Source organism: Peromyscus leucopus, chromosome 11 (assembly GCF_004664715.2).
Source record: "Peromyscus leucopus breed LL Stock chromosome 11, UCI_PerLeu_2.1, whole genome shotgun sequence".
Classification (NCBI taxonomy): Eukaryota; Metazoa; Chordata; class Mammalia; order Rodentia; family Cricetidae; genus Peromyscus; species Peromyscus leucopus.
The window spans coordinates 55,237,960-55,250,519 of NC_051072.1; positions in this window are offsets into that span (position 1 = coordinate 55,237,960).

Genomic DNA, 12,560 nt, shown 5'->3' on the forward strand with positions numbered 1-12,560 from the left:
AGGTGGATTACAAGTTGGAGCCCGACCAGACTGGGCTCCACAGGAAGATTCTGCCTCACAAAACAACACAAGACCTTCAGACAGAGCTCAGTGTTATTTGTGGTTGTAACACATTGGTTAATTAAAAAGTAACAAACTACCTTTTACAACATAGTCTCATCTTTATGCATGTTTGTGTTTGTTTTCTGTGTGTGGATGCACACGTATGCATAGAAAAGAAAATCTGGGCAGATACCTGGCAAATATTAGCAGTTTCACTAATGAAAAAGATTACGTGATTTTTTTTGACTCTCATATTTGATATTTTTATGATGACTATATGCTGTCTTCACAAGCAGACTATAAGTTGATTTTGTCTTGAAATTTTATATTTTAAAAATATAAATCTGAATCCTTAGAAAGTCCAAACTGGGGGGAGAGAGTTCTCTTTAATTATTATAATGGGTTTGGTATAAAAATCTACTATTAAGGGGCTGGAAAGATGGACCTTTTCAGGAGGCCTGGGTTGGGTTCTCTGCACCCATACCGTTGTTCACAACTGTCTGTTCTAAAAGATCCAACCCCCAGTTTTAGCCTCCTCAGGCACAAAGCAGAAAGCAACACACATACATACATTCAGGCACTCACACACACATATAAAATAAAGTAAATAAACATTAAGAAGCCTTTTAAAATCTGCAATCTCAACTCCTCTTAGCATGACAGAAAACAAACAAATAAACAAACCAAAACCCAGAAACTTAGCACTCAGAATCCCAAGGCAAGGGCTCAGTGAGAGACAACAGACCATGAAAGCCTGCCCTAGAACAGCTGGTCTGCCCCAACCACACACCCAAGAACTTCACCACATCCTCATAAAAAGAGGTAATTGAGGTTAACCTCAAAATTGTAGTGTGTCTTTTTATGGCAGGTTACAAGTACAGTTGGCCTTCCTTGCCTGTGGCCTCTTCATCTGTCATTCAGTCAACCATAGATCAAAACTATTCAGGGGAGAAAACAACCTTCGTCCACGCTGAGCACGTACAGACATTTATTTCTTGCTGCGATTCCCTAAATAGTCTACCATTCTAGCTGTTCCTGTAGCATTCGTGCTGTGTTAGGTGGCAGAAGCTGTCAGGAGATGATTTAAAGTGTATAGAAGAGTGCTCACAGGTTCTATGCAGACACCGGGCCGTTTTGAGCAGTCACTGAATTTGGTCTGTTAGGATGGTTCTTCACAGGAACAAAACTGACAAGGTGTGTGTGTGTGTGTGTGTGTGTGTGTGTGTGTGTGTGTGTGTGTGTGTACCTATTATGAGCTAAGAAACAAAACAAGGTTCCAATTTCCAGATGACAAGATTTTTATTTCTATAAAGAAAATCCCAAAGAATATACACAAAAACTTGTAGAAATAATAGTGATAAAAGAACAGTATACAAAAAACAAAAACAAATAAAAAAGAACAGTATATGAAAATGAATAGTATGTCTGTGAACTAGCATTGAACACTATGAAACCAAAGTTAAGAAAACAATCCCTTTATAACCACATCAGAAATAATTAAAACACTTGGCAATGAAGGTAACAAAAGAGTGTGAGTCTGGCATTGGAGGAAGATAAGGAATTCCCCAATAGGTGGAAGACACCATATGCTCATGGATTGGAAGACTTGATTGTGTTAAATGAAAAAAAAAAAAAAAGGTCAACAGATTCACCACAATTACTATAAAAATCTCAAGTGTCTTTCTCCCCTAAAAGTTGATAAGCTGATTTTTGAAATTCATATAGAAATTCAAGGGACCCAGAATAAGCAAAATATTCTCAAAAAAAGAACAAAATTAGAGATTGTAAATTTCTGACACTGAAACTTCCTACACAGCAACAATGACCAAAGCACGTGACACATACACAATGAAGATGCATTTGGGCAGGTGTACAGACAATGGAATAAAATTGGGAGCCCAGAAAAAAAAAAACATCATTTTTATGGACAGCTTGTTTTTGATGAAGGTATTGCTATGCTCCGAATGTTTCTCTTGAAATTTCCAAACTAATGTGTTGGAGCCTGAGAGCCAACTCAACTGTGTTAAGAGGTACAGCCTTTAGGAGGTGACCAGGAATGGAGTGCTCTGATGGAAATGCACAGTACTCACCTCATTATGCCTTTCCTGTCCCTTCTGCTGTGTGAAGACCCTGTTCCTCCCCTCCAGAGAAGGGAGACGAGGCCACCTTGTAAGCAGAGGACAGGCACTAGCCAGAGACCAAGCCTGATGACACCTCAGTTTTGCGCTGTCCAGCCTCCAGAACTACGAGGGAAAAATAATTTCTGTTCCAATAAACTTCAATGTGTCAGTTCTGGAGGTTTTGTGACAGCAGACTGAGGCGTCCATCAAAGCCACTCGGTGGTGGAAAGAACTGTTCTCGACAAGCGGTGCTGGGTCAGCGCCAAGGAGTGAGCTGGGACACACTGTGGCAGACTGGGTCATGTCACCGTTCGCGGGCTGGAGTTTAACCCCCCCCCACACACACACATGCAGTGGAATTGGGAAGCTTTTGAGAGATAATTAGGTGCTTTGATGAGATTGTGAGACAGAACCCCATTAATGACACTAGTGTCTTTATAAGATGAGGGATAGGGACCAGAGCTCCCTCCTTCTCCTCTCCCCTCCTCCGCCCTCCCCTCTTCTTCCCTCCCCTCTCTTTCTCTCTCCTCTCCTCTCTTCTCCTCTCTCTTTTCTCTCCCCCTCTGTCTCTCTCTGTCTCTCTGTCTTTGTCTCTGTTGTCTCTGTTCTCTGTGTCTGTGTCTTTGTCTATCTCTGTCTCTGTCTCCCTGTGTCTCTCTGTCTGTCTCTGTCTCTCTCTGTCTGTCTCTCTCCTTTTCTTCCTGTGTATAAAGAAGAACTTGTGTAGGTCCATAGCAAGCTGGCAGCCATTTGTAAGCCAGCAACAGGAACTTCATTAAGAAATAAATCTGCCAATACCTTGGTTTGGATTTTCTGCCTCCACAACTATGAGAAATAAATATCTGTAATTAACCAGCTCACCTAGCCTGTGGCAGTTCATTGTAGTAGCAGAGCTAACTAGGACAATTCTTGCGTCAAATACACAAACTAATTCATAATGAATCAAAGATTACAATGTACAAGCTAAAACTAAAATTCTTAATAGAAACAGAAGTAAAAATCTTTTGGGGGCTTTTATTGTGAATTTGTTCACTGACAATTTCATACCCGTACATAATGTATTGTGATACCTCTCATCCCTCGCTCCTCTGATCTCCCTGCCCCATCACCAGACTTTATGCAACTGAACGCATTGGCTCAAAACTGCTCAAGGCATTGAGAACAAGTGACCCCTGAACAGTCAGCCCTCAATAAGGCATCCCTACTATCACCCCCCGCCCCCCAAGGTTCAGGGAGCACAGTGGAAGAGGAGGCCGGAAGAATGATAAGAAGGAGAGGACATGGAGCAGAGCTGTGGAATGCCATCTTCTGGGCATGCCCCAGCCATTGCAGCTCACAGCAGCTGCGGCACCCGTACAGGACCTGGCGAGGCTGGCCCTGACGACTGTCAGCCTGGTGGACTGTCAGCCTGCTCCTCCCTGCTGAACCAGTGCCTCCTGGTGAATATTAATCTCAACATATTGGTTAAGCAGTGGTCCCTTTCACATGCCATCCAAAGCATCCTCCACGTTAAAATACTTTTGTCCTGGAAATATTACCAAGAAAGTTAAGAGCTGTGTAGTGGGGGAGTTTTCAAAGAACTTTCATACAGAATAAACAAAGTATTCCATGATGAAACACCCCAGTTCAAAATAGGTAGAGGGCTTAAGTAGATACTTCTCCAAGAATATGTATTAATGGACAGTCACTCAGCATCAAATACTTACTGTTACTAGTTATCAAGAAATGCAAATCAAACCCATTGAGAGACGCTTCATCCATAAAGCGTCTACAGTGCAAGTATGAAACCCCAAGTTCAGAGCCTCAGCACCTATTTTAATGCCAGCTGTGGTGGCACACACCTGAAACCCCACAGCTGGAGAGGCAGGCACAGGATGACCCCTGGGGTTTGCTGAATCTGCAAGCTCCAGGGTCAGTGAGATAACCTATCTCACAAAACATGTCGAAGTAATTGAAGAAGACACCTGATGTCAATCTCTGGCCTACACACACACACACACACACACACACACACACACGCACGCACGCACGCACGCACGCACGCATGCAAACTTGCACATCCTCTGAAAACCCAGTGGGATGCTACTTCTCGCTCAGTGGGACATCTATGATAAAGACACCAGTGCTGGCAAGCGTGTGAAGAACTGGAGCGCTCACAACATTGCTGGTCCAAATCTAAAATCATGTGGCTGTTTGGAGAGAGGGTTGGCGGGTCCTTGACAAGTTAAATATAGAGATACCATAAGGCTCCGTTCTGCTGCTGGCTATTTACCCAAGAGAAACTGAAGATATACGTCCGTAGGAAACACTGGTACATGAATCCATAACAGCACTGTGCCCTGAGTTGAGTATACCTGTCAGTTGAAGAGTGGATACATAAAACACTGCATACCCTCACGACGGGATGAGAGTCCTGGGAAATAGTCTACAACAGCAAACCTTGCTGTATCGTGGACCGAACCTTGAAAACCCAAATACCATGTGTCGTATGATTTCATTGCTATGAAATACTCAGACTTGGTAATTTAGTTTCAAGAAGTAGATTAATACTTTCTGGGGACTGGGGATGGGGACAAGATTGGGCTGGGGTTTGGGGTTCTTGCTAAGGAGACACACATGTAATTCACAGAATTGACATTTGCACGCCTTTATTAATATCTTAAGGCCTACTACATCTTACGCTTAAATAGTGTTGGGCTATTTTAAAGAAGATTTCACACACACATACACATACCCCACACATGCAAACACACACACACACACACACACACACACACACACACACACACACACTGCTATGTAGCTCAATGGTCTCAACATCACTCCTTCCTTAACATCCCCAGGAGCTAACATCACAGATGCACACCCATCATGCCTGACATTGTCCTTTTTCACACAGGGATCAACTACGTTGCCACTTAGAGATATGCATTGTTGACATTCTGCTTTACATCCTTCCAAAGTTTTGTTTTCTCTTCTTCCTGTGAGAACCAAAGTACAGAGAGCTTTAACTATACATCACCTGCTTCTCTCCAGGGTGCTGTCCAGTGCCATCAGAAGCTTCCCATCCCACAGGCCTCAGCATCCTTTTGCCAGACTCAGGCCTGTATTCCCTGCCTCCTGGATTCCAAGTCTTCCTTCTTAACCCCTTGGGAGGTGCTGTGGGACCGGCACTGAGGACTGCCCAGTGACAGGTCTGTCCGTTCACACTGCCCTGTTTGGAGCTGGTGGCCTCTCCACGCACTTGATGTGGGCGCTTGCTTTTCTGCTACCCTAGGAGTCCCTTGTTTCTCTTCAGTGTTGAATTTCCACTCTTTATACCAAGTCTTTCCTTGGGTTTGAGTAAGGCCCACTTTCTAGTAGATTCTCGGGCAGAGACAGGGGGAAGATACACAGAAGGTGGATCCATTGAGACTTCAAGTTTTAAAATGTTTGGATTCTGTGCTCACGTCTGGGTAGTGCTAAGGATCTATAAAGCTCCAAGGTTCTGAATTTTAAAGGTCTTACCATTGCCTGGCTTCCAGAGTTTTCTTTCCAACCTGTGAAACCTTGTGCTTCAGTGTGGGGGATTTTCTCGAATTATTTCACTGGCAAATTTCTCCCTCTCTTCCATCCCCCCTCCTTCCTTTATTCATGCAGTCTGTGAACCATATAAACTAATCTTTTAAGAAATCTCTGTTTCTGTCTCTCTGTCTCTCTTTCTGTGTGTGTGATGTGTTTGTGTGTATGGGGTGTGTGAGTGTGTGTGTGTGTGTGATGTGTTTGTGTGTATGGTGTGTGTGTGATGTGTTTGTGTGTATGGTGTGTGTGTGATGTGTGTGTGTATAGTGTGTGTGTGTGATGTGTGTGTGTGTGTATGGTGTGTGTGTGTGTGTGTATGGTGTGTGTATGGTGTGTGTGTGTATGGTGTGTGTGTGTGTATGTGTGATGTGTTTGTGTGTATGGTGTGTGTGTGTGTGTGTGTGTGTGTGTGTGCACGCGCGCGTGACATGCTTTCCTTCCGAGGGGCCAGAGTCTGGCTTTCTCTTCTACCCCCTGACGTCACCCCTTCACTTTGCCATCAGCTTTTCCGCTTCCCAGAGCTCTTCGTCCCCTGACTGTCCTCAGGAGGGAGGCACATGGAAAGACACACCATTGTTCAGCATCTTCTCTCAGCTCTCTCATCATATAACTCATATTTTCCACTTTAAAAAAAATCCGTTTTCCTTCAGGCTGCATTCTGCCTCTACCTTTCAACTTAGAGGCTCCCTCAAATGCCTGGTGCTTTTAATTAACAGCTTGTAATTAAAAATTGAAGATACAGGGGCTTTCTAGAAGCTCTGGTTACGGAGGCCTGACAAGTCTATGTTTTACCTTAGGGGGAACAGGGCAGACCATTAGCTGGAGAAGCCAACATTTTCCTTCAAGCCAACATTTTCTTCCTAACTCTGCCCGGAGGGTAAAGGTCTGGGCTCCATGATTCTGGCTTAGAGAGATGGACTGGGAGGGTCAGTATTCAGCACTTACAACTCTAACCACTTTGTTGTGTTTTCAGGCATGCTGGCGCTTACCAATCCTTCCAGAATGAGAGCTTCTGCTTGTTCCTGAGATGCTGGTTTGCTTCTCATCTTGAAATTCTGTCCCTTGGTCAGAAAGGACGGGTGATCACAGCAGGAAAAGGTGAGAACAGGACTCATGGACAGGGAAGAGTCTAAGCCCTAAAACAGAGACTCGGGTGGAAAGTGTATACGGTTATAGAAAAACTATAAAACTCAGATATAAAACAAAACATGACCTGGGCACCAGGGAGATGATCCCCTCAGGAGAACTGACCCCAGTGTCACAGACTGGGAGAGCTGGCCCTGGGACCCTCCCCTCACTCACCATGCAGTGGGAGAGCTGGCCCTGGGACCCTCCCCTCACTCACCCTGCAGTGGGAGAGCTGGCCCTGGATTGGAAGAGCTGACCCCACCCCTCACCATCTAGGTGGGAGAGCTGACCCCAACAGCATGGGTGGGGGAGTGCTGGCCCTGACCCTCGCCTGAGGGGAGTGGCCCTGGTGGAGGCCCAGACTGGCTCAGTTAGCACCTAGGCCCATATCCAGACCTTGATTGGCCCATCCCAACATCTACCCCATCTATGACCTATTAGAGTGTGTGAAGGGACAGGTCCTGTGGAATCGTAGCCACAGGATCTCCATGACTCGGGTCAACAGCAAGATATCCTAGAGAAGTTTCAGTGAGCGTTCAGTATTGATGGTGGGCCAGAGGCCGGAGGCCACGAACCAAACCAACAACTCATTGCAATGAACATTTGAAAGCAAAGTTGTTTGGTCAAAAGGGTAGACTGGGTGACACACCACAGCTCCCAAGGCCACTGCGACAAATGAATATGTGAAGGAGAGGCGGGAAAGATGGAGGAGCCAAGTGTTCCTTGTTTTGTTTTTCTTTCTCCCTTTTTTTAAAATTTTCTTTTAGCAGGGAAGGCTACAAGAGTGGAGGGCAGACATGGACAGACTGGGAAATGAGTGGGATTGAGGTGCATGATGTGAAATTCCCAAAGAATCAGTGAAAAGACTGTGTTAATATTTTTAAAAAATGAAATCACATGACTAGGGAGGTTAATGGGAAAAAAAAACAAAACACAGCAGTTTCTCAGAAGGGGCCTGTTCCTGTCCTCAGTCTCTAGAGAGTGGCCCGCAGGTGGGCTTAGGAGAAAGGGGGACTCGGTGCTGTCGTCTCATAATCCCTTGGCAGAGAGAAGGCTAATGCCATGGAAACAAAGGAGCGTTGTCTTCATGGACCACGTAGGAAGTGTGTCCATCCACGGAATGTTTGTGCAGCTCTGCATGGCGGGGTGCTTGTGCGTGGGAGGGCTGAAGAAAGAGTAGACCCAAAGCAGCCTGCGGGTGGGATAAATAAGCCGGTGTCTGCGGATTTAGCATCCAAGACAAAGTTGGGATGAAGGGAACCCAGCAACTGTCTGTGGAGAGGAAAGGTAAGACTGGGTGTCTGCAGGCTGACCTCACAGCGATGTGATCACACCTGGACACTTCAACAAGATCACAGGGCAGAGAAAGAAACCATGAGATGGCTCTGGGGAAGATTCCACACACAGGAATGGGGCCTTGAAACAGGAACTGACCCACTGAACCTAAGTAATTTTCATGTGTAAAACATGCGACACTTATTGTTGCTTGTTCCACTGGGTGGCACATAGGAACATCTTCATAAGTCAACAAATATTCTTCTACAATCTTGTTTTTCATTGCTACTTCATAGCACACCTTGAGACCTAGCTTAATGATTTAGAAAAACCGCACAGTTCTCTTTTCAAGTGGAAGGCACAATCCATCTGAATAAGTGTGATTATTATGTCCTCAGTTTTTTTAAAAAAAATCCTACATGTTGGAAAGAATCTTTGACTGAGACGATCTCAAACAAAAACTCCAGTCAAAGATCTGGTGACCAGAGTTGGCAAAACCAAGTTAACATCTTTTCCAGGTGGCCTGGGACTGAGGCTGGTGGCTTGTCATCTTGGCTGACCAACGTGACACTGACTCAGCTTCTTGCCAGGAATGCTCCAGGACGGGAGATCGCTTGTCCGAGAGGTCTCCCCAGTGAAGATCTGAAGTGACAGCCCAAACTGGCTGTCTGCTCATACCTGGTTTTGTGTTCGTGGAGCCTGGAACTGAAAGGAGGGACGTACCTGCTCAAGCCGGCTGGAGCTGGGTTCCTCACGCTTAGAACACAACTTAGTGGGTGTATTTCTTAATACCCAACAAAGCAACTTAAGGAAGGAAGGAAGGCTTTGCCTTGGCTCCCAGCTTTTGAGTCCCGTTCATCTTGGTGGGGGGAGACAGGCAGGAGGAGCTTGACATTGCTATGCTGCATCCACAGCCAGGAAGCAGAGAGGGAAGCATGCTGGTGCTCAGCTCCCATTCTCCTTTGCATTGAGTCTGTGAGCCCAGCTAGTAGGATGCTGCTGCCCACATTCAGAGTTGGCCTTCCCTGAGAACATCCTCCAAGACACATCTAGAAGTGTTTCCAGTCCAGGTGATGATGGAGCATTAACTACGTTACCTATGGCAGCAGGCTTGCCCTAAAAAGCATCGTGATGGGCCTGGATAGACGACTCAGCAGTTAAGAGCACTTGCTGTTCTTGCAGAGGACTGGGGTTCAGCTCCCAGCACCCACATCAAGTGGCTTACAACTGATGTCCTCTTCTAACCTCCTTGGGCACAGTGTGTATATTTGCGCGCACGCACGCACGCATGCATATATACACACACACACAAATCAAAATTAACTAATAAATTTAAAAGTTAATTTTTTTAAAAGCATGGAGTGGCTGCTATGGATTCTGTGGTTAGAAAAAAGACTCACCTTGGGGCAGGTCCAGAGACTCAGGGTCTGGATGGCTGGTCATCTTATTGGCAGTGTGATGGTTATCCTTAGCAGCCCTGGACACCGGAGGAGGTCTCAGAATTATCGATGACCTGCCAGTTACCCCAGGATGCCGGCTTTATGTGTTCCCTGCTCTTTAGGGGCCTGACATCTGTCACCACCAGGCTCCTCCAGCTGAGATCTGCCTTGGGGTTCTGTTTTGTTTGGTTGCTTGTTTTTGTGCTTGGAGCTTTCAGAGGCGGGAAAACAACAGTGTGTTTGGCTCAGCAGCAGCGTTTGGATCGATGTGATTTAATCAAAGTATATTTCCATTTGTTCTCAGTATTTTGTACATTTTATTCTACAAATTAAAGGCACATAATCTATTTATCAAGGACACAAGAAACTTTTTCAAAAGCCTGCTCTGATTACAAAAACACATGCAAATTCCTGGTTCCTTTTTTTTTTTTTTTTTAAGAGAAATGTCCTTTTCCACGAAGCACCAGGAGAAAAAGAGAACATTTGCAATACGAATTCTGATGCTAAATCAATTATAACTGCTACTGTGTTGTTCTGTTATAGTGTTGTGCAGCATTCGGGGTGTGCTATCTTCGTTAGTAGGAAAAATAAAATTAGATTCATATGCAGACTTTCCTAGTACTTCATTTAATTTCCTGTTTTCTCTCTTTTTGGTGATTTCTGCAGGACTATTTAGAAAGTTTACCCTTTGAAAATGGCCCAAGGAGCAAAGGAAACCTCTGTGCTAATGCTTTGTGAGCTGGTGAAGGGAGCAGATGTCACAGAGGAATGCCTCGTGAAGAGTTATCATCCCTTTCAAACCATGACTGGACAAAGCTGGGTAGCGTGGGAGTGGGGCACAGCTTAGCGCTCACTGGGTAGCATGATGATGATGATGTGTTTTCCATGTGCTAGGGGCTAGAAGGAGCGGCGTGAGGCCCGTTTGTCTTAAGTGGGTCAGAAAAATAATATCAGAAACAAAACAAGGCTGGGTAACTTGCTCACAGAAATACGAGCATGCCTTTAAGGGCTCTTGGAAATAAGATAGCTCTTCTCTTGCTTGCAAAAGAAAACTAATATTGATGGAAGGGATGGGCTTCAACTCTCTGACCTTTCCCTCCCAGCTACGGACTGGGGCTGTTGGCATTCACTGGAAGGCAGTAGAAATGAGAGAACCCCCCTCCCCCCATCCAGATGCCTGAACACCTGTGCACTGCATTCCCAGGAAACTCCACACTGCCCTACTGGAAGGATCCACCTCTTTTCCTGTACTCTCTCCTACAAGAAAAAGCAGGGAGCCAGGAGAGAAGTGTGGGATGCTGGGAACACCGTGTCTGAATTAACAAAGCTGAACCCTGAGAGCGGTGAACTTCAGCCACCGTGTTGCGGAATGCACTACCCTGTGTGAGAGGTGGCACTCTTATCTGGGTCTGAAGTGCCAGCATTGATTCCAATGGGGCTGGCATTCTGCTAGGAATAGAACAAGGAGGCTACTCCCCCCCTTCCCCCACAATCCCCCACACCCGTAAAGGGCATGTGTCCTGACATCTGATGCAGAGAATGTGTGTGGAAAGAAAAGGTTCTGGTTTTTGCATTAGAGAGGTTCCTGCTCGACCTCTTCTCACCCCTAAGAGTTAGAAGCCTTGGTATTACCCAGCACAGAGGCCAGCACCAGCACTGACTAATAATTTAGTTCAACCAGAGAGCGGCTACCCTCAGAACATCTTCCTCCCACTCCTTCTTCTCTCACGGGTAAGATGGCTTTCTTTTGGCTAGAGATGGCTCAGCTGGCAAGGGTGCCTGCCACCAAGCCTGGCAATCTGAGTGATAGGGTAGAAGAGAACCAACCCCTGGAAGTTCTTCCCTGATCGCTACACATGCCCATCTTTAATTTAAAAGAAAAGCTATGAGTTTTAATGTTTGTTTGTTTGGTTTTGTTTTTTAAAGGTGGCTAGAGGGGTGGCTCAGGGCTTAAGAACACCAGCTGCTCTTCCAGAGGGTCCAGGTTTGATTCCCAGCACCCACGTGGTCCGTAACTGTCTGTAACTCCTGTTCCAGAGGATCCATGGCCCTCTTCTGACCTCCTTGGGCACCAGGCATACATGTGGTGCACAGATATACCTGTGGCAAAAGATGCATTCACACAAAATAAAATTTAAAAACAATATGTTTTAAGTATACTTCCCTTATTTAAAAAATGATAATGGGCTGGAGAGATGGCTCAGAGTTTAAGAGCACTGGCTGCTCTTCCAGAGGTCCTGAGTTCAGTTCCCAGCACCCACATGGTGGCTCACAACCATCTATAATGAGATCTGATGTATATATAATAAATACGTAATCTTTTCAAAGGAGATGTTTCTATTAGTACTTAGCTACAACACACTAGGATGAAACATGTGACCAGTTGTTTCCTACAGAGGGCAAGTCCTGTGCCCTATCCTGGTCATCAGGATGGTCTACAGGACAACAGATATACAGATGGGACTGACAGGGTGAGTTCCTAAGATGGAAAGGGCAAGGACCATCCAGACTGCTGGAAGGCAGGCTGTTGTGGTGATATACTGTGCACTCCAATAAAACTTACTTGGGGATCAGAGGACAGAGCCAGCCACTAGACAGAGACCAGACAGAGATGGCACACACCCTTAATCCTATCACTAGGGAGACAGAGGTCCTCTGAATCTCTGTGAGTTCAAGGCCACACTGGGAGCAGAGCCAGGCATGGTGGCACACACCTTTAATCCCAACACTTGAGATCTCAATCCTTTGCTTGGGAAGCACACAGGCCTTTAACCCCAGGAAGTAAGACGGCAGGGCAGAAAAAGGTATATAAGGCATGAGGAAACAGGAACTCACTGTCTTGGGCTGAGGATTTCCTAGAGGTGGGAGCTTGTGGCTTGGCTTGTTCTACTCTACTCATCTCTCAGTTTTCACCCCAATATCTGGCTCCAGGGTTTGTTTTTTTTTTTTTTTTTTTATAATAAAACTGTTTAGCAAATCATGTTACAGGCAATGG